Source organism: Pteropus vampyrus, unplaced genomic scaffold (genome assembly GCF_000151845.1).
Source record: "Pteropus vampyrus isolate Shadow unplaced genomic scaffold, Pvam_2.0 Scaffold77, whole genome shotgun sequence".
Classification (NCBI taxonomy): domain Eukaryota; kingdom Metazoa; phylum Chordata; class Mammalia; order Chiroptera; family Pteropodidae; genus Pteropus; species Pteropus vampyrus.
This window is the reverse complement of record NW_011888858.1, coordinates 2,593,807-2,618,129: the sequence shown is the minus strand read 5'-3', so window position 1 is coordinate 2,618,129 and position 24,323 is coordinate 2,593,807. Positions and strand designations below refer to the sequence as shown.

The 24,323-nt window shown below is 36.2% G+C and overlaps 1 long non-coding RNA gene across 1 annotated transcript in view; it reads left to right on the top strand.

Moving 5' to 3' along the window:
• Positions 1 to 681: 681 nt before the first annotated feature.
• Positions 682 to 24,323, top strand: part of LOC111741356 — a 199,658-nt gene continuing 176,016 nt past the window's right edge. Inside the window, exon 1 of the long non-coding RNA XR_002780970.1 lies at positions 682 to 1,097. This is a non-coding gene — a long non-coding RNA (uncharacterized LOC111741356). The remainder of the gene's footprint in view (positions 1,098 to 24,323) is intronic.

The window sequence follows — 24,323 nt, the reverse complement described above, 5'->3', positions numbered from 1 at the left end:
TTTTCCCGGGGGTTCTGGCGATGGTTTTCTTGGTTCTATAACCGTCCTTTTTTGCAGGGCTCTGTAGTGGTGCGATTGCACCGCCTAACCCTATAGATACGATGGGTGGGGTACGGCTTTTATTCATGGTTATCAGTAAGCAGAAGGGCAGACGTTTACATTTTACATTAGATGTTTTCAGAATAGATGCATGAGAATCATTTTATGAATTCCAGATTTTAAGAGAATATGTATATGTAAAGACACATTGAGTCCGTGGATGTGGGGAGGGGGGACAAAACCTAGTAACTGCGACCATGTGTTGTGAAATTTTAATAGGGTTTTATGAATAATAGCCCGGAAACTGATCTGGTGTAGGTGAGGGAGTGTGTATGCGTGTGTAAATGTGTGTGTGTGTGTGTGTGTGTGTGTGTGTGTGTGTTGGGTGGTGGCGATGGAGAGGGAGTGGTTAGAATACAAAGGATAAGGCAATTTTGCAAAGGGTTCTTAGTAGATATTCTGTTGCAAAATTTCAGTTCATTAAGTTGTCATTATATCATTGTTTCCCTGTAAAAATCACCTATACTAGTTGTTGAATTTTACATAAAATGGCTAACAATTATTTGACATTGTATGTGACTCAGGAATCCGAATACATCAATTTTGATTAATTTTTAAAAGTCAACAAAGGAAGGACACCTTCACTACTATCTCTTTTATTGTATGAGAACACTGAATCCTAGTTCAGATATTCAACAGAAAATTGCCTGTAAGGGAAAAAAATCATGCTACTAGATCACACCTTTCCAGTGCTATTTAAAATGTATTTTCTACAAAATCTTATTTATATAGTCACCTCTGACATTGAGAAACTTTCACTTTAAAGACTTAGCAGTACTTGGCATTGAATTTGGTGTCAAGAAGATAATACAGACTTAAAGGCAATTGATTTGAGAAACAAAAGCTACCACACACAGGTATACTTCGTTTTATTGGCTTTATTGCGTTTCACAGGTGTTGCGTTTTTTTACAAATTGAAAGCAAGGCCCTCCACCTGCAAAAAGATTACTACTCGCTTTATTGTGCTGGTTTGGAGTGGAACCTGCAGTATCTCTGAGGTATGCCTGTAGTTCTTTCTGAACTATAAAGCTCTGTATAATAAATGTAAGTTATTATTACTAGAAAAAGAAGCTGTATTTTACAATTTTCTCTTATACAGTTTTGGAAGAAATTAACTGAAATTGATGTGAAATTCTTCAGGGCAATGGATGGTCTTTCAGTCTTTGTAGTCCACATTTCTAATCTGGTATATAATAGCTATTCGATAAACTGTTGTAAAAAACATGAATTAATGAAAAATAAAATACAAATGGATAAAACATACATAAATATCAAGTTGGTTTACTTCTTTTAGTTTAATCAACATTTACTGAAGGCCTACTGTGTGCCAAGAACTGTGCAGAGAGTTTTCACATAGAGTTTATAAAAGCCCGGTAACCTTCCTGTTTTGAATGTATGTTTTTTTGATGTATGTTTCTGTGACGAATGGGGCCCCTTGGGTGATATTAATGATCATCTCATATAACTGAGTAGCACAAAAGAACATTTGTTATATGTACATATACTTCCTCACAATGGCCTGTGGGGAGGCAGGGCAGATACTATCATTCCTGTTTTGTAGATGAGGAAATCCAGACACAGTGAGATTAAATGACTTGCCAGCTCCTTGCCACTAAAGCAGCAATGCCAGGGACCGAAGCTGGATCTCACACCTAGTGCTTTCACCTCTGAATCACACTGCCTTTTCCAGGATACGCTGCTCCTCCAGAAAATCACTCTCAATTAGGCCTCATTAAAAAGTCTACCTTTAAGTAACTTTTGTATGAGGAAAACTATGTTTTGTAACAAAATACTTATGAAGTGGTTAAATGTGCAAGTTGTGGAGTCAGGCAACTAAATTTGAACCCTGGATTTACCAGTTACCAACTCTGCATCTTTGGCTAGTGACTTAATCTAAGTTTCCTCATCAGTAAAATGGGGAAGTTATATTACGTACCTTATAGCATTTTTGGGAAGATGGAATGAAATAGTGTAGATGTTTAGCACAATGTCTTGTAGAAACAAGCATTCAGTGTCAGTTAATTATTTTTATTCTTGTTATAATGTGAAGCAGAGGTTTTTAAACCTTTTTTTTTTTTTGCACAGTAAGAGAAGCATTTACTTTGCTATCCAGCAAACAAAATGTTAATTTTTTTAAAAAAAAATTCCTGAATCAATGCTTAGACTTCCCATATGCAGTGCATTCTTATATATTTTTTTTCTGTTTCATATAGAAATGCTGGTTGAAATTCACTAAACGATTTCACATACTATTAATGGGTCAACACCTGCAGTTTAAAGAACACTAATGTAAAGGATAATCAGGTTAAGTGCATTAAAAAATCTGTTATTGAATCTTTATATTTTTTCTTCTAATGATTTACAACATCAATTGGAATTTTGATATTACGTTAAATTACACTGAACATGAGTTCTTAAACATTTCTTAGTAATTACAGTCATGTACTGAGTAGTTATTATGGCCTAGATACTGTGCTAAGCAGTCTATTTATATATGTTATCTAATTTAGTGCTCACAACAGCTTGTAGCTTGGCCTTGTGTTTCCATTTGATAATTGAAATTAAGACTCAAAAAGTTTTATTAACTTGCTCACATCATAAAGTTAGTGAGAGCTGAAGCAAAAATTCAAACTGAGTTCTGTTTGACCCCAAAGCTCTCTGTTCTCCCCTATATTCTGTTCTGATATTCCCTCATAGTGATTTCTGAAGTTGCATCATTTCTTCTTTTGGTAAATTTGAATGGCAATATTGAGAATTTATTTGTTGTGGTACATCTTTTATAGTGTCCTTCGAAAGAACCCATTTGAAGAAAATGTTAAACTTGGTAAAGTAAGAATATACTGGGTAGACTAGTAATTTATTTTGACTTTGCTAGTCTTTGATGTAAATATATTAGAATAGCTTCTCAGGTTTTTATGGCAGAACCAATTAATTGGTCAGTTTTATTGAGCACCCAAAGATTTACTATATCTTCAGAAGAGACATGAAAGCTATATAACTATATAAAGACTTCATTATGAATGAATGTCAGTTTTTAAGGCACAAAATGAAGAACTTAACTACAAAGAATGCTTTATAGTATATCGATTTGTCCCAAAATCACCAGTATTTATTTTGTAAAGCACTTATAAGAAACCACCATTAACTATCCTATTAATTGTTTTTTTGTATTTCAGTTTTTGCAAGTGTTTCTTAAATTTTCAGCAGGATTTTAATTTAATTATTTTGGTATTTTTGGGACCTTCCTCTTTTAAAAATATTGAAAAAGAATTAAAGAATGTCCAGGAAATATATTTTATAAATAGTATTTAGAATACACAAATACATGATTTTAAGTGACAATGGAAAGGCAAATTTCACTGCTTCTTTCTCACTATATCTTATAGATTGACTCTTGTAGTGACTGGTTTGTATATTGCTGTCAACATGCAGGAGTATATCTTATAAATAAGGTGATTACCAGGTGCTTAAAGATATATAAATAAGCTCCTGCTTTTGCATTATAGTTTCTATGTGCTTGCAACTTTATACTTTTAACCATATATTTACACAGTTTATTTGTTAAGGTTAATCTTTTCGAACTGATAATTTTGAAGTCAGAATTTGTGTAGATCATGATGATATATTAGACAAAGAACAGCAGTTTCATGGTTTATTAATGAGGTTTGAAAATCTGTTTATTTCTGTTCATCAGTCGTTATTAAGATTAGATAATAATGAATGTATTGTTTATTGTTGAATATCAGATTACATGCTGAGGTTAGCCTTTAAAAAATCGTTTTGCCCCCTAATGAGATTGTCTACAAATGTAGTAAGCTCATGCTTTATGCTTATTTTATTAATTCATTTCTTTTGTCTAACACTTAACCCCTAATGGATTGGTATAGTTTTTGTGAGCATCAAGAAACATTCCAGCTATTGAATGTTCACTTTAATTTGTATGTTCATGCAGATACTAAACTCAGATACTAAACTTACCATTATATTTTGTACTACTTTTATTCTTGATGTGAAAATTCTTAGAAATAAGAAGAGCAAAGTCAGTTTAGCTATTTACCTGTACCGGTGGCTTTGAGGCAGATACATATGCACATTTTAGGTTTACGTATATGTATGATTTCCACAGGTATATGGGAAGTGCAAGATTACAAACTCTCAATACATAAATTGGAAAATCATTTTAAGTAACTTTGTGGAAATAAAAACTTTGAAGGGATGTTGAATGCCTTAAAGTCATGTTATCAGAAATATTTTAGAAGCCAAATAGCACAACCACATGTAATTGCTTTTATATTCTAGTTCGTTTTCATGTGGAAAGGTCATTCCATTTAAAATGTCAAAAATGAAAAGCAGAAATATTTTCGATCAGATTTAAAATCTTCAGCTCTTTCAGATGTTTGTAGAATTTTTCAATTAGTATCATTGAGGCTTGAGTGGAAATGTCAATAAACTTGCTTCTGAAACCAGTACGGTATTAAATATTGAGTGTTAGAGGAAAAGGTGCAGAAACTATATCCCTGAAACAGTTTGGGAAATATTTAAATTAGAAGTACTCAGTTCAATAGATATAGGTTGTTAGAAGTTAAGAGCAGATAGCAGCTGCTAGGAGGAATTATTCCAAGTAACAAGAAAGGAAGGAGGACTTGCTAAAAAGGTGTTGGGCTTTTTACCAGGGAAGTAAGAACAATCCACCCAGAGCTCCACTGGCCTCGCTCCACTCACCTGGTGAGGGATTGGCTGGCATGAAGAGGGAGAAGGGGAGTGCTGGTAGGGAGAATCTTGGTTATGGCTGAAATTTAGGATAAGCTGGATTCAATAAAAAGCCTGTGAAAATTCTTGTATACAGTTGTTAGCCCACAGTTTCCTCACCTGGGAGAAATCAAAAGGAAAGGCATGGTCCCAAGATCCCTATTTTTGGGAAAGGAAATATCAGAACTCCATTGTCAAAGCCATTTATGGTCTCAGGTGGGGGCCACAGCTGATGTTCTTAGGGGAGCTTGTGCCAGATTCAGCAGAGCTGGTAAGACACTGATGATGAATTCCAGGCTGCTTTAAATGATTACACTGAGGATTTTCTTCATTTTTAGAAGAATAAATATAGTGACCTTTTCTCTACCAGAGTATCGTTGTGACAGATGCAGTGAGCTTTCTTGGCACTTATGATGCAGCTGCCTCAGCCATGTTTGTGATGGGTTAACTGTTCTCTGGAGTTAATGAGGTCAGGGTCACAGGTTCAATTCCTGGGCAGGCCAGTTAGCTTTGCTTTGTTCTCTGATCTCATATGGTACTCTTAACCCAGACCAGCCATCTGGCTAGGCAGACCATTGATCACAAAGGGACTAATAAGCAAGACAGTGTGGGAGGAGCAGCGTGAATCTTTCTCAGTGGATGTTAAGTAATTAGAGAAACAGTTCCAAAAGCATGTGCGAATTTGTGTTTCATGCATTATCTAAATATGTGGAAGATAATATGGTTGTCAGATATTTTTCTTTGTTATTTCTGTTGAACTAATTTTAATGGTTTTTCTCTAATTAGGATTTTTTAAGTCTCATTCATTCAGCAGTTGTACATCGTCTTGAATGTTCTTCACCTCCCTCTAGGTTTATAGGATGCTGGCTGTGGTAACAAGAACAGGGTAAGTCTGCAAGGAGCAGATCAGACCACCTACTTAGTTGTTTCTAGATCTACTTCCACTGAGTTAAAAAAGTTTTAAGAGCAGAGGGCCATTTTGAATGAGAATAGAAAGACTGAGGATATTCGGGGAAACATTTCATAGTTTTTCTGAGTATTCCTGATCTATGAATCTTGTATTCCTTTTATTAAAATTACTTATAGTATTGAGAGAAATGTCATCTCTGAGGTCAGCTGGACTTATGTAGTCTCATACGGTAGCCACTGGTTCCATGTGGCTGTTGTGCATTTGAAATGTGGCTTGTCCAAATTGAGACATACTGTAAGTTTCAAACACTTTGTATGAAAAAGAATGTAAAATATGTCATTACGAATTTTAAAATATTGATTACATATTAAAATAATGTTTTAGCTATGGTGGATTGCATAAAAGAAACCTTATTAAACTAAATTTTACTCTTTAAAATGTGCCTGGTAAAAAATTAAAAACTATGTAGCTCGCATTTGTGGCTTGCATTATATTTCTATTGGCAGTGCTGCTCTAGACCAACCCCTCATTTTATAGATGAGAATGCTTAGGTTCAGAGGTTAAGTAACTGAGCTGAGTTCTTTCCATTGCCTGTAATCTCGCCCTGCTAATAGGTTAGGTGCTCAGGAAGATAGAGCTTTTTGGACCATTAGAGGGCTATTTAGTGCCTGGCAATTATCGTATGTTGCAAGATCTGTGCCTGAGTCCTTGCTTATTAGGTGTAATGCCTGTTTTGTGTGTGTGTACACATACCTAGGAGGGAGAAATTGTTTTGTTTATAATGTTGATGTTTAGGTTCAGTTTTACCTGCCTATATAGGTCAGAGGCCCTACAGCTTTATTTGCTTCTAAGAAAAGCACATTAAAATATTAGACATTAACAGCTGTCACTCTGGATTAAATAAGATGTGGTGCTTGTTCAAGTGGGTACTTTAATATGTATTTCTTATTACAAAGAAGGTTTCAGATTGTTTTGAATGAACCTTTGTGGACAAAGCAGCAAGCAAGGTTTTCAGGCTATATCTCGTTTGGATGGAGGAGAGCTGAGTGATGAGAGATTGTTTAGCCTGTGTGCTAAAGAAGGAGCTTGTGAGCTGTTACTGTTTCTTAATCATGGGTGCTCCTGATGTGCCATTTGAGGAAGAAGTAGCTAGTGTTGGCTAGTACAAAAGCCATGGCCCCAGAATGTGGGTTTTTCTGTTAATTTTGTGAAAATAATTGTTCTGATTGACAAAGATAAAAAGGAAGAAAATCTCAGGACCAAATTTGTTGTCATTTTTAGTTGAGATTTTTGTTTTCCTAATCAACAGAGGCAGCTCAAATTAACATCTTAAAGAGGTTCACTTTGTGCACCTTCAGATCTAGTCTTTCTGTTTTGGCCCACGTAGAGTTCTAAGTCATTACCAGTTTATTATCAGTGACCCAGTGACAACTGATGAACAACTTTGTTAGTCGGCAACCTCTAAGACTTCATTTAATCTCATCATCCGTACTTGCTAGTAATGTGCATGAATTTCCCTTTTTGAAGGGTTGTGTGGAGGTTGAAAGAAGGTAAGTGATTACTTTCAGAACACTGGCTTATAAAAACAGTTCCCGATTATTATTTTTTAATGCTTTTTGTTTGTTACAAACAACTCCAGTTGATTCTGGGTACTGAGAAACAAAAGAAGATAGCAATCTGAATGGTTACCTTCGAGCAGTCAGAAATAAATAACTGTCCTGTGGTATGAAGTTTAATGCAGAATACCATGACATTCACCCTGAGTCATCATAAACCCAGTTTATGTCATGTCAGCAGACATGTATTGAGCACACACTATGTGCTGGGCACCATGGGTATAGCATGAAAAGAACAAAGGTTAGGGGAGTATTGGCTATTTGAATGCAACAGTGGTATCTCTCAGCTCAAAGCATTCATAACTTTTGTTGTAGTTTCTAATTTGAGAAAAGACTGTAGCCTTTTACAGAATAAATTTTTAAAAATTACTGTTGTAGAATGAGTGCATTTTGATTTATATTCTACATTTCACTAGCTGATTTCTTGTGCTCTCAAGTTAAATGAGCAAACACACAGACAAGACCTCTGTACTATGGCGATGATATTCTAGTGAGAGAGATAGACAATAAACAGTAAACAAATAAGTATGTAAATAGAATGTCAGGTCATGATAAATGCTATAAAGAAAGTAAAGCTGATTGAGTGGAGTAAAAAGTGATGCTGTTTCTAAATAGAGTAGCCTGGAGAACTTTGAATGAAGTAGAAGCCATGGAAATATTTGGAATTTCTTCCAGATCTCAAATAGTAGATAAAATTAAGTGAAAATTAAGTGAAAAGCTATGGGAGTTCAGTTTCTTCAACATTGACTAAAATTGGTTTCCAAATAGACATTGTTCTTACAGTTTCGATTAGTTCCACCAGTATAGTTATTGATGGGCAGAATCTTTTTAGCATTCCACCTTTTAAATAGCTTGGCTAAGTACAGCAGAATCTCACTTTAGAAAACAATTTCTTTGGTGTTCTGGAAAAATGCCACTCGTGTTGGTAATTTTGGATCTTGCCTGTCTCCCTTGGCACATTATTCATCTCAAACCTCTGTGGCTTATGGAAGGGGGAAGATGTTAGCGTTTAACCAACCAGATTTAAGGCAGTTGTTCAATATATTGAATAGCTCCTCTATGCTATTTTAATGTAAATTAAAATTAAGTGGGAGCTATGGGACAGTCCTGTTTTAATTAGAGTTGGAATGCATCTTAGGAGGCCATTTCTGCCGGTAATAATAATAACAGTGGCATTATGATTTTTTTTAAAAGAATCATTAAAAAGCTGGGTCTATGTTAAGGTCTTAAAGTTTGCTATATAGATGATTCTTGTCAAATCAAGTGAAAGGCTGAAAAATGCAAACATTCTTTGGCCCTAACCTTTTTCTTGGAGATCTGAAGCAGTTGAGTGTTAATCAGTAGGCGTATGCTTAAAACTGGCTTGTTGTAAGAAATACTAGGTTGTGAGTTACCATTGTTTGATGACCATTCCCATAGAGTTTTACATTGATTGCCCACAAATTATATCTACAGGTTGGCAGGCTAGAGTGGAAGACAATGACAGAGTGTAAGATGTGATCCTTGACCTTATGCTGGCATGGAATCCAGGCTGTGCTTCTTTGTTTCCTTGCCTAGTAGTTCACAGCCAGAGAAACTGGCTCTGCCTGAATTATTTAACTCATCCTTTAAGGTAGTTAGTTAACAAGGAGTTCATATTGAACTGAATGACTTACAAATTTAGGTCTTACATATTTTTGTTCTTTATTTTCCCATTTACCGAAGATAGAAGTACTTCCTGGGTCTTTCGTTCTACCTGCTGGTGTTTTGTTTTGTTTTAAATAATCCCCGCTCTAGATGACCTCATTCTGCTACTGCCTGTTGTATTATGATTTATCTTTTAAAAATTAAATTCTCATTATAGTTCTCTCATGTATCTGTCTTCCTCAGAATGTTTAGTTGGCACAGAGCTGGAGGAGGGGAGGAAGGCAGGGAGAGAGGAAAGAAAGAAAGGGAATTCTGTTTGGACACTACTAACAAGTCATGTTAGATTTGATTTAATTATATCTGAATTTTTAATATTCTGTTTTTTCTCTCAAATATCAAAAGATGCTTATTATAGTAAAATTTATATAACATAAAATTTATCATTTTAACCATTTTTAAATGTACAGTTCATTGGCATTCAGTACCTTCAGAATGTTGCACAACCATCACCACTGTCTATTTCCAGAACTACTTTGTTATCCCAAACAGAAACTGTACCCATTAAAAAATAACTCCTCATTTCCTCCCAGCCCCTGGTAATCTCTATTCTTTTTGTCTCTGTGAATTTGCCTATTTTAGATTCCTTACGTAAGTGGAATCATACAATAGTTGTCTTTTTGTGACTGACTTATTTCACATAGCTTAATGTTTTTAAGGTTCATCCATGTTGTAGCATATAGTAGACCTCTATACATTTTTATGGCTGAATAAGATTCCATTATATGTTCATAACATTTTTTAAATATCTAATCATCTGTTAATGACCATTTGGGTTGTTTCTACTTTTTGGCTACTTTGAATAGTGCTGCTATGAACATTGATGTATAGATATCTGTTTGAGTCCCTGCTTTCAGTTCTTTTGGATATATACATAGGGATGGACTTGCTGGTTCATATGGTAATTCTGTGTTAACTTTTTGAGGGCCTGCCTGTTTTCCACAGTGACTATACCATTTTAAATTCACACTAGCAATGCACAAGTTTCCCAATTTCTCCACATTCTCACTTGTTGTTACTACTTGTTATAACAGGTAACATTCCGTTGTATGTATATACCACATTTTGCTTATTCATTCATCTGTTGATAAACACTTGGCTTGCTTCCACATTTTAGCTATTGTGAATAATACTGCTATGAATAAGGGTATACAAAGGATATATCAAGACTCTGCTTTCAGTTCTTTTGAGTGTATACCCAGAATTGAAATCACTGGGTTTTACTGTGATTCTGTTTAATTTTTCGAGTAACCTCCATACTGTTTTCCATAGTGGCTGTACCATTTTACTTTCCCACCAACAGTGCACAAGGGTCCCAGTTTCTCCACATCCTCACCAACTCTTGTCTTTTGGTTTTTGACAATAGCTGTCCTGACAGGTGTGAGGTGATATCTCACTGTGGTTTTGATTTGCATTTTTCCTAATGATTAACGGTGTTGAGCATCTTTTCATGTGTTTATTGGTTATTCCTATATCTTCTTTGGAGAAATGTCTGTTCAAGTCTATTGCCCACTTTTGAATCAGATTGGTTTTTTTTTTGTTGAGTTTTAGAAGTTCTCTATACATTCTGGATATTAATCTCTTATCCGATATATGATTTGCAGATATTTTCTTCTATTCTCTGGGTTGCCTTTTTACTCTGTGGATAGTGTCTTTTGAGGTACAAAGTTTTGAAATTTTCATAAAATCTAATTTGTCTGTTCTTTTGTTACCTCTACCTTTGGTGTCATATCCAAGAAATCATTGCCAAATCCAGCGTCATGAAGCTTTTGTCCTACATTTTCTTCAAAGAGTTTTATTGTTTTAGGTCTTATATGTTGGTCCTTGACCCATTTTGAATTAATTTTTGTACATGGTATTAGGTACGGGTCCAACTTCATACTTTTGCATGTGGATATCCAGTTTTCTTAGCACTGTTTATTGAAAAGATTATCTTGGGACCCTTGTCAAAAATCTTTGACCAAACAGAGAATTCAGTTAGCATTAATATAATGGCTAGGTGGAGAGTCAGAGGAGAGAGAGAGAGCAATTAGAGGGATCGTGTTATAAACTATCTAATTGTCTAACCAATGTGCTGTATACTCGAAACTAATAATAAAATAATTTTTTTAAAAAAAATCATTTAACCATATATGTGAGGGTTTATTTCTGGCCTATTTTATTCCATTGGTCAGAATATCTGTCTTTATGCTAGTACAGCACTGTTTTGATTACTGTAGCTTTGTAGTAAGTTTTGAAATCAGAAGTATGCGTCTTTCAGCTTTGTTCTTTTTCAAGATTGTTTGGCCTCTCCAGGGCCCTTAGATAGTCCATACGAATTTTAGGGTGAATTTTTCTGTTTCTGCAAAAATAGTCTTAGGGATTTTGATAGGGGTTGCATTGAATCTGTAGATAACTTTGGGTAGTATTGACATTTTAACAATATTCTGTCTTCCAATCCATGAACATACAATGTGTTTCCACTTGTTTTTCTTCTTTAATTTCTTTCAGCAGCATTTTGCAGTTTTCATTGTACACACCTTTCACTTCCTGGATTAATTACTAAGAATTTTATTCTTTTTGATGCTATTATAAATGGAATTGTTTTTGTAATTTTCTTTTAAGATTATGTGTAGAAATACAACTGATTTTTGTGTATTGAGTTTGTATTCTGTTACTTTTCTGAATTCATTTATTCTAACAGCTTTTTTTCTTTAGGGTTTTCTACATAGAGAATCATATAATCTGCAAACAGAGATCATTTTACTTCTTCCTTTTTAATTTGGATACTTTTAATTTCTTTTTCTTGCCTAATTACTCTGGCTAGAACTTCCAGTACTATGTTGAATAGAAGTGGTGAAATCAGGTATCCTTGCCTTGTTTCTGACCTTAGAGAAAAAGCTTTCAGTCTTTCACCACTGAATATGATGTTTGCTGTGGGTTTTTAGTATATGGCTTTTATTATGTTGAGGTAGTTTTATCCTATTTCTATTTTGTTGTGTGTTATTAATCATGAAGGAGTGTTGACTTTTGTTAAATATTTTTTCTTCATCCATCAAGATGATCTTGTAATTTTTCTTCATTTTATTGAAGTGGCATATTATACCGATCGATTTTCATATGTCAAACCATCATTGGATTCTAGGAATAAATCCTCCTGGTCATGGTATATTCTTTTAATATGCTACTAAATTCTTTTTGCTAGTATTCTTTTAAGGATTTTTTTTTATCAATGTTCCTAAGTTGTACTGGTCTGTAGTTTCCTTTTCTTGTAGTGACTTTGTTTTGCTTCGGTGTTAGTGTTATGCTGCCCTCATAGAATGAATTAGGAAGTGTCCCCTTTTCTTCAACTTTTTGGAAAAATTTGGGGATTGATGTTAGTTCTTTACACATTTGGTAGAATTCACCAATGAAACTCTTAGGTCCAGGACTTTTCTTTGTTGTGTGATATTTTGATTATTGATTCTATTTTCTTATTGTAGGTCTATTCAGATTTTCCATTTTTTATTTCTTTGTGATTTAATTTTGGTAGGTTTTATGTTTCAAGGAATTTATTCATTTCATACAGGTTATCCAATTTTTTGGCATACAGTTGTTCGTAGTACTCTCTTTTATTTCTCCTTTTTATTTCTATAGAATCAGTAATAATGTCCTCACTCTCATTTCTGAATTTAGTATTTTGAGTCTTCTGTCTTTTTTTCTTAGTCCATCTAGCTAAAGGTTTGTCAATTTTGTTGATCTTTTCAGAGAACCACCTTTTGTTTCACTGATTTCTGTTCTCTATTTTATTTATTTCTGCTCGAATCTTTATTATTTCCTTTCTTCTGCTAGCTTTGAGTTTAGTTTGTTCTCTTTCCAGTTCCTTAAGTTTCAAAGTTAAGTTGTTGATTTGAGATCTTTTTTGTTTTTAATGTGTTCAAAGCTATAAATTTCCTTTTTAGTGCTACTTGCACTGTGTTTGATAAGTTTTGGTATGTTGTGTTTTCAATTTCATTCACCTCTAAGTATTTCCTAATTTCCCTTGTGATTCCTTCTTTGATCGATTGTCTAAAAGTGTATTGTCTAATTTACAATTTTATGAATTTTCCAGTTTTTTTTTTTAAATTGAGTTCTAACTTTATCCTATTGTGGTAAGAGAAGATACTTTGTATGACTTCTGTCTTTCAAAATTTACTAAGACTTAATTTGTCTCATGTGTTAATGGCCTAATACCTGGTGTACCCTGGAAAATGTCCCATGTACACTAGAGAAGAATGTGTATGCTGTTGTTGTTTAGAGTGTTCTGTATGTCTTTTAGATCTGGTTGGTTTATTATCTTATGTAAGTCCTCTGTTTCTTTACTTATCCTCTGTCTGGTTGTTCTGTCCATTATTGTGAGTGGGATATTGAAGTCTCCAAATTTTATTGTAGAACTATTTCTCCCTTAAGTCTGTCAGTTTTTGCTTCATATATTTTGATGGTCTGTTAATTAGATGTTTGTTTATAATTGTTTTATCTTTTTGCCATATCGAACCTTTTATTAATATATAATGCTCTCCTTTATCTTATAACCTTTTTTGATTTAAAATCTGTTTTGTTTAATATTAGTATAGCCACCCCTGTTGGGTTTTTTTTGGGGGGGGGTTACTATTTGTATGGAATATCTTTTTCCATTTTTTCACTTTTACCCTGTTTGTATCTTTGGATCTCAAGTGAGTCTCTTGTAGACAGCATATAGTTGACTCATGTGTTTTATCAGCTCTGCCAATCTATGTCTTTTGATTGGGAAGTTCAATTAAATTACATTTAAAGTAATTGCTGATAGGATGGGACTTTTGTTATTGTGCTATTTATTTTCTGTGTACCCTGTAGCTTATTTTGTCTCTCATTTCCTGCACTACTGTCTTCTTTTGTGTTTAGTTGCTTTTTGGAGTGAAATGTTTAAATTCCTCATTTCCTTTTGTGTATATTTGATAACTATTTTCTTGCGATTACCATAGGGATTACATTTAACATCATAAAGTTATAATACTCTAATTTGTTTTTATATCCGTTTAACTTCAATAACATACAAAAACTGCTCCTTTACAGCTGTTTCCACCACTTTTGCTTGTTATTGTTACAAAATTACATCTCTATAAATTTATGCCAAAAATATAAACTAATAATTCTTAAAATTCATAGATCTCCTAAATTATACAGAAAGTAAGATTTGGAGTTACATGCCAAATTTACAGTAATACTAGGTTTTCCACTAATAATTTTTTCTTTAACTGTTATTAGTCTCTTAAATCATGTAGAAAACAAGCACAAAGTACAGTTACAAACCACTGTTACAAAAATTACATCTATTATAATTGCCTATGTATTTGTCGTTATTGAGATGTTTATTCATACAGCATTGGGTTGCTGTCTCGTGTTTTTTCATTTCACTTTGCAGGATTCCCTTGAGCATTTCTTGCAGGGCCAGTCTAGTGGTCATGAACTCCTTCAACTTTTGTTTATCTAGGAATGTCTTAATTTCTCTCTCACTTTTGAAGGACAGTTCTGCCAGTTATAGGATTCTTAGCTGACTTTTTTTATCACTTGGAATATATTGGCCCACTGTCTTCTGGCTTCCAAAGTTTCTAATGAGAAGTCTTCCGTTATTGTTACTAGGGATCCTTTGTATGTAATGGTTCACTTCTCTCTTGCTGTGTTCAGGATTCTCTTTTTGTCTTCTGAACATTTGATATAATGTGTCTTGGTGTGGGTCTCTTTGAGTTCAAATTATGTAGAATTTCTTGAACTTCTTCGAGGTTTATATTCATTTCTCTTCAGATTTGGGAAGTTTCATTATTTCTTCAAATACTCTCTCTTCCCCTTTCTCTATTTCTTATCCTTCTGGGACTTCCACGATGCATCTGTTGGTCTACTTCACGGTGTCCTACTGGTCCCTTAGGCTCTGATTGCTTTTCTTCAAACTATTTTCTTTCTGTTCCTCAGCCTCAAAAATGTCCATTGTCCTGTCTTCAAGTTCGCTGATTCCTTCTTCCGCCTGCTCAGATCTGCCTTTGAATCCACCTAGTGAATTTTTCATTCTGTTGTACTTTTCAGCTCTAGAATTTTTTTGGTTTATTTTAAGGTTTTCTTTTTATTAATATTTCCACTTTGTGCACACATTGTTTGCTTGACTTTCTCCACATCTCCTTTTAGTTCTTTGAGCATCTTTAAGATAGTTGCTTTAAAGTCTTTGCGTAGTATATCTGCCATTAGGTCTTTTTCAGGGGCAGTTTCTGTTGGTTTATTCTTTTCCTTTGAATGTATCATACTTTCCTGTTTATTTGTATGCTTTGTGATTTTTTTGTTGTTTTTGAACACTGGACATTTGAATCTAATAATGTAGTAACTCTGGAAAACAAATTCTTCCCCTTCTCCAGTGTTTGTTGTTTTTTGTTATTTTTGTTGTGATTTTTGTAGCCCATCTCAGTGCTGAGGATTAACCTTAAATATAAACTTAATATCTTCTCAGCTCTTTTCTAAGACTTTTCTTTGGCATGCATAGTAACTTTCTAATTTTTTTCCCTTGCATGTGCAGTTGATTTTGAATTTCTTAGTCTTCAATGTCTGGCTCTTCAAAGAGTAAAAAGTGAAAAATGGTGGTGGGTGAAGGGCTCTGGTCCTTTAAATTCTCTAGAAGTCACTTCAGCCAGAGGAGGAGGGGCTTGCAACATTGGGGGTAGGTGCAACATCAGTGGCTATCAGCTTCTTCGTACCTTATTGATCAGATGCAGTAATCAGCAGTCAGAGCATACATCCCGAATATTTGGAGGACTGAGTCCTTTATGCCTACTCGAGGTCCCTCAGATGGTGTGCTCCAGGAAATATGCACAGCTGCCTGCCATTTGGTGGGGGTAGGGGATAGGTAGCTGCTACTGTGGTAAGAGCTGAAAACGACTTGCATTAGTCTCAATTTTCAGTCTTGCAAGTCTTTCCATGGAAGTTGCAAGCCTTCAACAGACTCTAGAGGGCCAAGATAGTTATATCAGACAGATTCTGCCAGTGATTGTTTTCTACGTGGAGAGACAGATTCCTGGGGCTTCCTACTCTACCATCTTCCCAGAGTCCTCTCCTCTTGGCCCAGTTTTGAATTGGGGTGCTTGCTTTTTTGTTGTTGAGTTGTAGGAATTCTTTGTATATTCTGGATATTAATCACTTATCAGATATGTGACTTGCAGTATTTTCTCTTATTCTGTAGGTTGTCTTTTCATTCTTTTGATAATGTTCACATGCTTTTCAACTATAATAGTTATACATAAATGTGAAAGCAGATTAATATAATAAAAAGCAAGCAGCAAGCAAAAACCTAGCTGTCTGAGTACATAGTCATGTTGCTGCTATTGGATGAAGGCTACCAGGAGAAGACACAATGACCAAAGTCTCTTAGTTGCAATCTTATTTCAGTTTCCCTGGGAAGTCAGTGGGCAAGCCCATGAGTGAATCTGGGGGAAATGTGGGGCTTCCTACAGTCATGGCAGCTGACACAGAGTGGAGTCAGGTATTGGTCATTCATATATTTTTCCTCCGTGTTGCTTCCCAAAATTTATTGATAACCTGCATATTCTGGTTTTCTTATATATCTCTATCCACTTTGACTCAGCACTGATATTCTGTCCGTGGCATTCACCTGCTTTTCCTTGTCATATCTCTTCCTGTGCTAATTATACATTTTGCAAATTACACATTTGCCCTAATGTGCCCATAACTCATGTTGGCAAGAGAAAAGCTACCCACTAGTTCAGTGAGTAACCAGATAAGATTTCACTCTGGTTATTTCTTTTGGGTGCAGGATTATGCATTACAATTCCTTCTACAAGATGTTTTTCATTATAAGTCTTCAGTTTGCAACTGCTATATCCAACTTTCTCAAGAAATTTGCCTTTTTGACCGGAATTGTCATTGTTTGTTTACAACATGAAGCTGCAGTGGTGTGCTTATGGTTTTCACTGTCATGATGAAGAAAATTATCTTTACTCTCCCCAAACCCATACTTAGGACAGTGGGAAGAAAATACCAATGTATACTTATTGGCTCTCTCCATCTGGCAAAGACTACTTTGTGGTGATATGTGAAGCTGAGTAAGTAAGCAAAAAACTTGCAATACAGATTTTCAGGAAATTGTCTTTACAATGTGAGAAACAGTATGAGGTGATAGCATAAGTTTTCAGTACATGATCCTTCGTCTTTAATTCTAGTAAGTGGAAAAAAACCAGAACAAATTCTTTGGAGAATGAAGGTCATGAAGAAGTTTAGAAATAGTGATGTTTTCTGACACGTCTTTGTAGAAGTGCAAGGATGCTGACCTTTATAGTTTTGCCTTTAATTCATAAGAGGAGTGCATAGAAGAGCCCATGTTTTGTGCATGAGATCAACTCAAAGCTGTAGATTTAGCATTGATAAATAGGTTGATATAATGCAAGAAGAGAGATATTAATCGCGTCCTCTTTCCAATCCCAGGGTGCTCTCTCAGTTCTGAAGAAAGGACAAATTTCATGACCTCAGTATTGCACAAATAGATCCAGCCAGTATAGAATTAGGGAGGGTCTTATAAAAGAACAAAAGTTGTTCTCAGATACAGTCAAATCTTTAGTTAGTAAAATAATAACCACAAAACTGCTTTGCTGGGATAATTTTATGGTTACTGAATTTTTTTATGTATATAATATGTGTATACATATACGTATGACTTTGTGTTTATGAAATCTTGTTTATAAATAGTTTCTCAAAATATAGTATTTGTATTTTATTGGTTAGAGAGCCAGTATCTTTTAAAAGGTAATAAGGAAACAAGTATTTCCTCAGAGGATATTTCAGAGTTTTACTGCATTGAATAATGGTTCGGTATAAAAGAAATGAGCCATTTCTGTACCTAGCCTCAGGTTATAGAGTCTTGCAGTAATTTTTGGCCTCCCTTCAATTACGATGAATGTGTTAGCATCTGTCCCAGAGCTAAGAATAGTTTAATATAAATTCCATACCACCACCATCCTTGCAACAAGGGAAGAAATAAAGGCTTCTTCTTTCTTCATAGATTGAAACTTCCAGACCCTAGCCTTGGCAGATCTTTTCTCTTCCAACATCTCTAAATGTCTCTGCGCTGTTTAAAGAGTAGAGACAGCCAGGATTCACGATTGAATTATGAGCACATAGGACTTGTCTCCACCTGCCGGCATTCTGTGGACTTCTTCTTCCAAACCCTATAGACTAGAGCATCCTCCTCGACCACAGTCTTCTTGCCTTTTAACCGCATCATTTACTCAGTGTTTCTTTTATGCCTTTGCTATGACTTTCCCCCCTTTTTACCTTTTCCTGTTTTCCCAGTGTATCAGTCTTCTTGTTTTACCTACCCTCATTCTCAGCCTGGGCTCCATGAGCAAACATTTCAGTACTCATCAGTTCTTGCCTTTCTAGCACCCTTAAACACCCGCCCAGAACCTCATTATTGCATACCCTGAATGCTTCCCTCTGCTTCCAGCTCTCTTTGCTGATCCTATTAGACATTTATATTGGTCATCCTTGATTGAGCCATCATTATTTGACAGGACTAAAAGGTTTCCAATAAAATACTAATCAAAAATTGCAATGACTTATTATTTTTATTGCCCTGGAGTCCTTAACAAAAATTTTCAGAACAGTTATTTCAAACTATTTCCATGCACTTCAAACCTGTTTTCATTTTTGGATGACTGGCTTCTTACTTATCACAGGAAAGTCAGCATGAACTTGCTTTTCTCTTACTTCTCAGATATTTCAGTTCCCATAACTACCTCACTATCTTAGGTTTTCCCTCGGTCTCAGTTATTTTAACAAGTATTTCTTGAATGCCTGTTCTGTCGACATTTGGTAGATGCTACATTAGAGTGGATCAGTACACTTTACAGGGTACTTGAATATACATCATCTCATGAAATCATCATCCAAGGTCATCTTGTGTAGTGTTTCAGAAGAAAAATTTCCCTTTCCCAAGGCTATACTTCGTATTTGTTCTCTTACCCTTATTACCTCCCACCTCCTCAGAAACTTTGGTCTTAGACGATCTCCTTTCTCTCAACAGTTCTTTTCCTTCTTGATATAAATATCCTTAGGCCTGGCCTATTATTAAAAAACAAGCAAACAAATAAAATCTCCCCAGACATACTCTGTCTTTGAGATGTCATTCTATCTTTTTTCTTCCACTGACTCCCTCATTCACTTACAAATTTTTCATAAGTGTAGCCTTAAGTCTCTAACTTTTAAGTTTTCCACTATTTCCTTATTGCATACATTCTGGCTTCCTATTCTCACAATGAACTGTTTTTTACTGATTAATTAAGAATTTCAACCACAGCCCCGCAAAGTGCTCTTTTTACATCTGTATCTGATTACAGGCTAGTTACAGATATATGCAGTGATTCTTTACCCTCGAAGACAACCATAGTCATCTGAGGTCTTGGCATTGTGGCTCGGGACGATTGACTGTGGTTGCTGGGCAGTGGGTGAACGAGATGAGTCAAACGCAGAGGCTATCAGGAACTCTCAGTCCTTGGGGAAGGTGAAGAAGTGCCCCCTGGGACCTCTAGACGTGAGCCTTTAGGACCACATAGGTGACAGGGAACTATTATTTTCTATAATTCATCACCTTCCTTCTGTAGTTACTTGTTTGTGGGGTGAGGCCACTGGCAAAAGTACTTCTGTCTTTTCCTCATGCCCCTACAGGTGAGTCCAACTTCTCTGTAATACCTACAACCTCCAGTTAGGCAAAGTGCAGGCCAGTTCATCATCACATGGAGCGTGTGCTGTCCTGGTTGGCTTGCTGGGCTCATATTTTTTAAGGTGCCCTCATAATGTCATATGATGCAGACCAGGGGTGTGATCTTCCAGAAACACCAGAAGGCAGCCGCAGTAGTTAGTTTGTTTTGAATACCCTGTCCAGAGATGAGAAATTAGACAATTGTATTGTTACCTTTATCTTTAAGTTATCCTGGGGACATCGTTAAATACATATCAGAGCTCCAAGGTTCTGCATGAGGAATTTTCCACCTCATTTGGGGAACAGTAGTGTATCTAAAATTTTAATTGCAGTCATCATCACTGCTCAGAGGCAGGTGATGAATAGTGGTAATGACTCTCCGTGGTAAACAGGATTGTTTTGCTCTGGCCTCCTAGCCCTACATATCTAGGTGGAACATACACACACAATGGGGAGAGCCTATTACAGTGCTGTGTGCACTGAAGAAAATAAATAGCTATTGAATTAGTACATGAAAAAAAATAAATGAATGCTTGAGGACTAGGGGTACCTGGGTGTTATATGTGACTGGAAGACAGCATAGAGGAAGAAAGCCAGTGGTGATAAGAGAAAGTAAAGAAAAGTAAATGGGTTAAGATTAAAAAAAAAAAAGTAAACATTAGAGCTAGATACATTGAAAAGAAATTTAATGAGAAAGAATTAGCCAAGGTGATTCAGATGGAAAGTTATAAAATAGAACAAGCATTACCTGAGTCATCAGATTAGATAAGATGTTTGCCTTTTCAGGAAAGGATGGGTCTTCATCCAGGAAATTCTGTTTCTTGTCAGATATCAGGAGTAGAAAATGGGAATTCAGAACAGGAAAAAGGAATTTTTTAAAAACTCAGATAAAGGGTTCTATTCTAGAGAAAAGTCAGAAGCAGGAGAGGAGCATTTACTAAAGATGGAAAAAGTGAGAGAGGATGAGCATCATGATCGGGAGCCAGTCCCTTGCCCTTGCTCAGGCGTGCAGTGGCTACTGGTATGACTTGGTTTGCCGAAGAACCTGGCCTGTCCCCAAATATGCCTTATATCTCAGACTTCGATTATTTTATTGATTTCTTTGGAGCTGAATATGCGACGTTAAGGGTTCCTCTTAAAAAATGCAATTCTTTGCCTGGGAGAGTGACCTATTATTAACATGGATTAGTGGGTTTAATTAGCTTAAGTGACTTAACAGAGAAGCAGATCCTGGTTCTACAACTCCTTGTGACATGGTTAGTTCTCTCCACCTCATTTTTCAGATCAGATGGTTGTACTGGATTTCTTCGGTAATATTTATTGAGTGGGTACTGTGTGCCAGAAATTGTTTTGGATCCTGGAGAAACAACAGTGAACAAAACAGACGAAACTCTCTGCCCTCGTAGAGCTCACATTCTGGTGCGTATGTGGGGAGGGCAGAAAATAAATGAATGAGTAAACTATATAGTATTTCAGGTCATGGTTTAGGTTTGGAAGAAAAAAATCAGGAAGGAGGATGGGGGAATGTTAGGGTGGGGAGATGGTGGTGATGGCAATTTTAGATAGTGTGGTTAGGGACAGGCTCTCTGAGAAGCCGACATTTGAAGGAGGTGAGGGAACAAGAAGCCATGTAGTTGTCTGGAGGAAAAGCACTCAGACAGAGGGAATAAATGCAGTGGACCTGAGGCCATGTCTAAGGGAAGCGAGGAGTCCCTGCAGCTGTCACTGAAGGAAGGGAGAGCAGCAGGAGAAACGATCTGAGGAAAGCTGGAACAGACTCTTTAGGGCCTCGGGGTCCATCAGAAGGACTTTGTTCTTACTCCAGATGAGATAAGACGTTGGAGGAGTTTAAGCATCAGAGTGGCGTGACTTTGAGAGAACAAGGGTAACAACTGGGAGACCACTTGGAAGGTTGTTCATAGCTTGGACTGAAGTGATAATGGTGGAGGAGGTGTCACATTCTGGATATATTTTGGAGAGCAAGGACATAGAAAGACACACATGGGAGAAGGCCATCTATAGATGGAGAAAGCGATTGTAATGATGTTGCCACAAGCCAAGGAATGCTAGGAGCCACCAGAAGCTGGAAGAGGCAGGGGAGGATCCTCCCCTAGAACCTTTGGAAAAAGTATGGGTAGCTGACACCTTGATTTCAGACTTCTGGCTCTAGAATTGTGAGAGAATAAATTTCTGTTGTTTTAAACCACCAGGTTTGTGGCAAATTGTTGTGGCAGCCCTGGGAAGCTCATACAGATGCCTAGCAGACATCAACATGGAGACGTTGAACTGACCAATCGATTTGGATTTCAGGGAAAAGATCTGGGCCAGAGATATAATATGGCAAGTCTTTAGTATAGAGATGATGTTTAAAAGCAATGAGAGTGGATGAGATCCCCAGGAGAGTGTCTCGAGAATAGAATAGGCCCAAAGACCGAGTCCTGTGGCTCTACGTTTGGAGATCAGGCAGGTTAGGGGGATTTAGGAAGACCAGCTGGTGAGCTCATTGGGCCGAAGTCTTGGGGGAAGCCTTGAATCTTTCTCCCTTTCTGAGTATCAAGGGGGGAAATGATGTATTGAGTTAGAGACCTACTTCTAAGGCACTCAGTTAGCTTTCGTTCTGTACTAACCTCAGATGTCTTGTATCAGGGAACATTTTATATTAGGGGAGGATGAAAGAATAGGGGGGCCCTTTTATACTGTTCACGAACAAGTGTATGAAGTTGCCAGAATACTTACTGGAGCAGCACAGAAGCTGTGTCTTCGGTCCTTTTCTCACTCCAAAAGAGAGAATATACCAGATCAAAGGAGAAATTAGAATCAGTTAGATACGGTTTTTCAAATAGTCATAGCAGGTTGAGACTAGAAGGGGCTTAATGTGATAATGTGTGTAGGCTCAGCATACAGCTCTACATATATATAATGGGTGAGCAAATTATGTCATTATTAGTTAATGGCTATTTTCTAATCCCAAACTACCATTTTACAGATTAAGAAATTGAGACTCAAGATATTCAGGAACCAGCAGTACTTCCCTTAAGCTACACATACTCTCCCCATGTATACTTTGCCTGCAGTCTCTTCCACTCCCTCTCTCCCTACCCATGTCCTTGCTCATTTTCACAGCTCTAACAACACCTGTGAACTCTTCTTACCTCTCTATATTACTCTCTTTGAAATTCTCTAGCATGATTCCTAGGACACTGTCTGGATATTGCAGCTGCTAAAGTGGTAGTGAGTGAAATGCTCTTGGCTTCCAGCACCGCGACCCCCACGCCGCCACCACCCCCACTGCCCCCAGCAGACATTGTCTGTATTGCAGAGCAGAAATTGCTGGGTGAATATTGAGGGAAGGAGCCCAGGGGCTGTGCTGTGTGTCTGTGTGTGTATGTGTATGTATGTACATGTACATACATGTACACCTTTGGGTTCTCAGGCAGAAGAAAAGTACCCTTTTTTTTTTTTTTTTGCTTGGCCGCTGCCCTGATGAAACCCCACTAACAACTTGTGTGTTGTGTCTGGCATTGCCTGTGTGACATTTACCATCATTTATTACCTTGTTGTAAAAAGACCTTGCAAGGCTTTAAAGTTGGATCCCTCTCATAACATCGGAATTAAAATAGCGCCATATCCCTATTTATATGGATAACTTCTAATAATCCAATAGTTTACTTCTTTTGGTAATATTTTTATTCTCCTAAAGTTTTTGCATGAGGATAAACTTAGGATAACCCAGGAAAAGAGAAAATTGATTTCTTGCAAGAAAGATACTGATAATAGTGATGTGTGCCGGTGGTAAACAGTATCTTTTCAGATAGATACTTTCTTGCTTCAAGGGCTGATAAATACTAGTGTCCATGGTGACAGTAATGAGGGATTCGTCCTCTTGTATTTACCTTTGCATCAATAGACAATCTAGATTGTTTTCCTCTAATATGTATGGTAGTTACAATTACTGTTAGAGCAGGTTGTATTATTTATTTTTTAAATTCTTCACAAAAGTTGCACAATTAGAATATCCGAAAGTCAAGTCTGAACTCTGGTTAAGGTTCATAGTAAAAGAAACATAAATTATCCTTCTATTTATACTTTCATGTCCATAAATTACTTATATATGAGGCTTTCTATCTTATGTGTCATAAAGATGTTCATTAAAACTGAGTGAATGAATGGATACATAATTTTATATATTTTTTATATACTGAACACTTGTGTACAACTTTCTGAGTGGATGTATGTTTTCAGTCTCTTGAGTATTTTCCTAGGAGTGGAATTGCTGGGTCATATGGTAACCGTATGTTTAATATTTTGAAGAGCTGTCAGACCTTTTTTCAAAGTGGCTGTACCAGTTTACATACCCACCAGCAGTGTATGAGGTTTTATTTTTTCCACATCCTTGCCAACACATATTATTGAGTGTTTTGGATTGTAACTATCCTAGTGGCTGTGAAGTGAGTGGTATCTCAGTGTGATTTTGATTTGATTTTCCTGTTGGTTAATGATGTAGAGCACCTTTTGATGTGCTTATGAGCCATTTGTATAT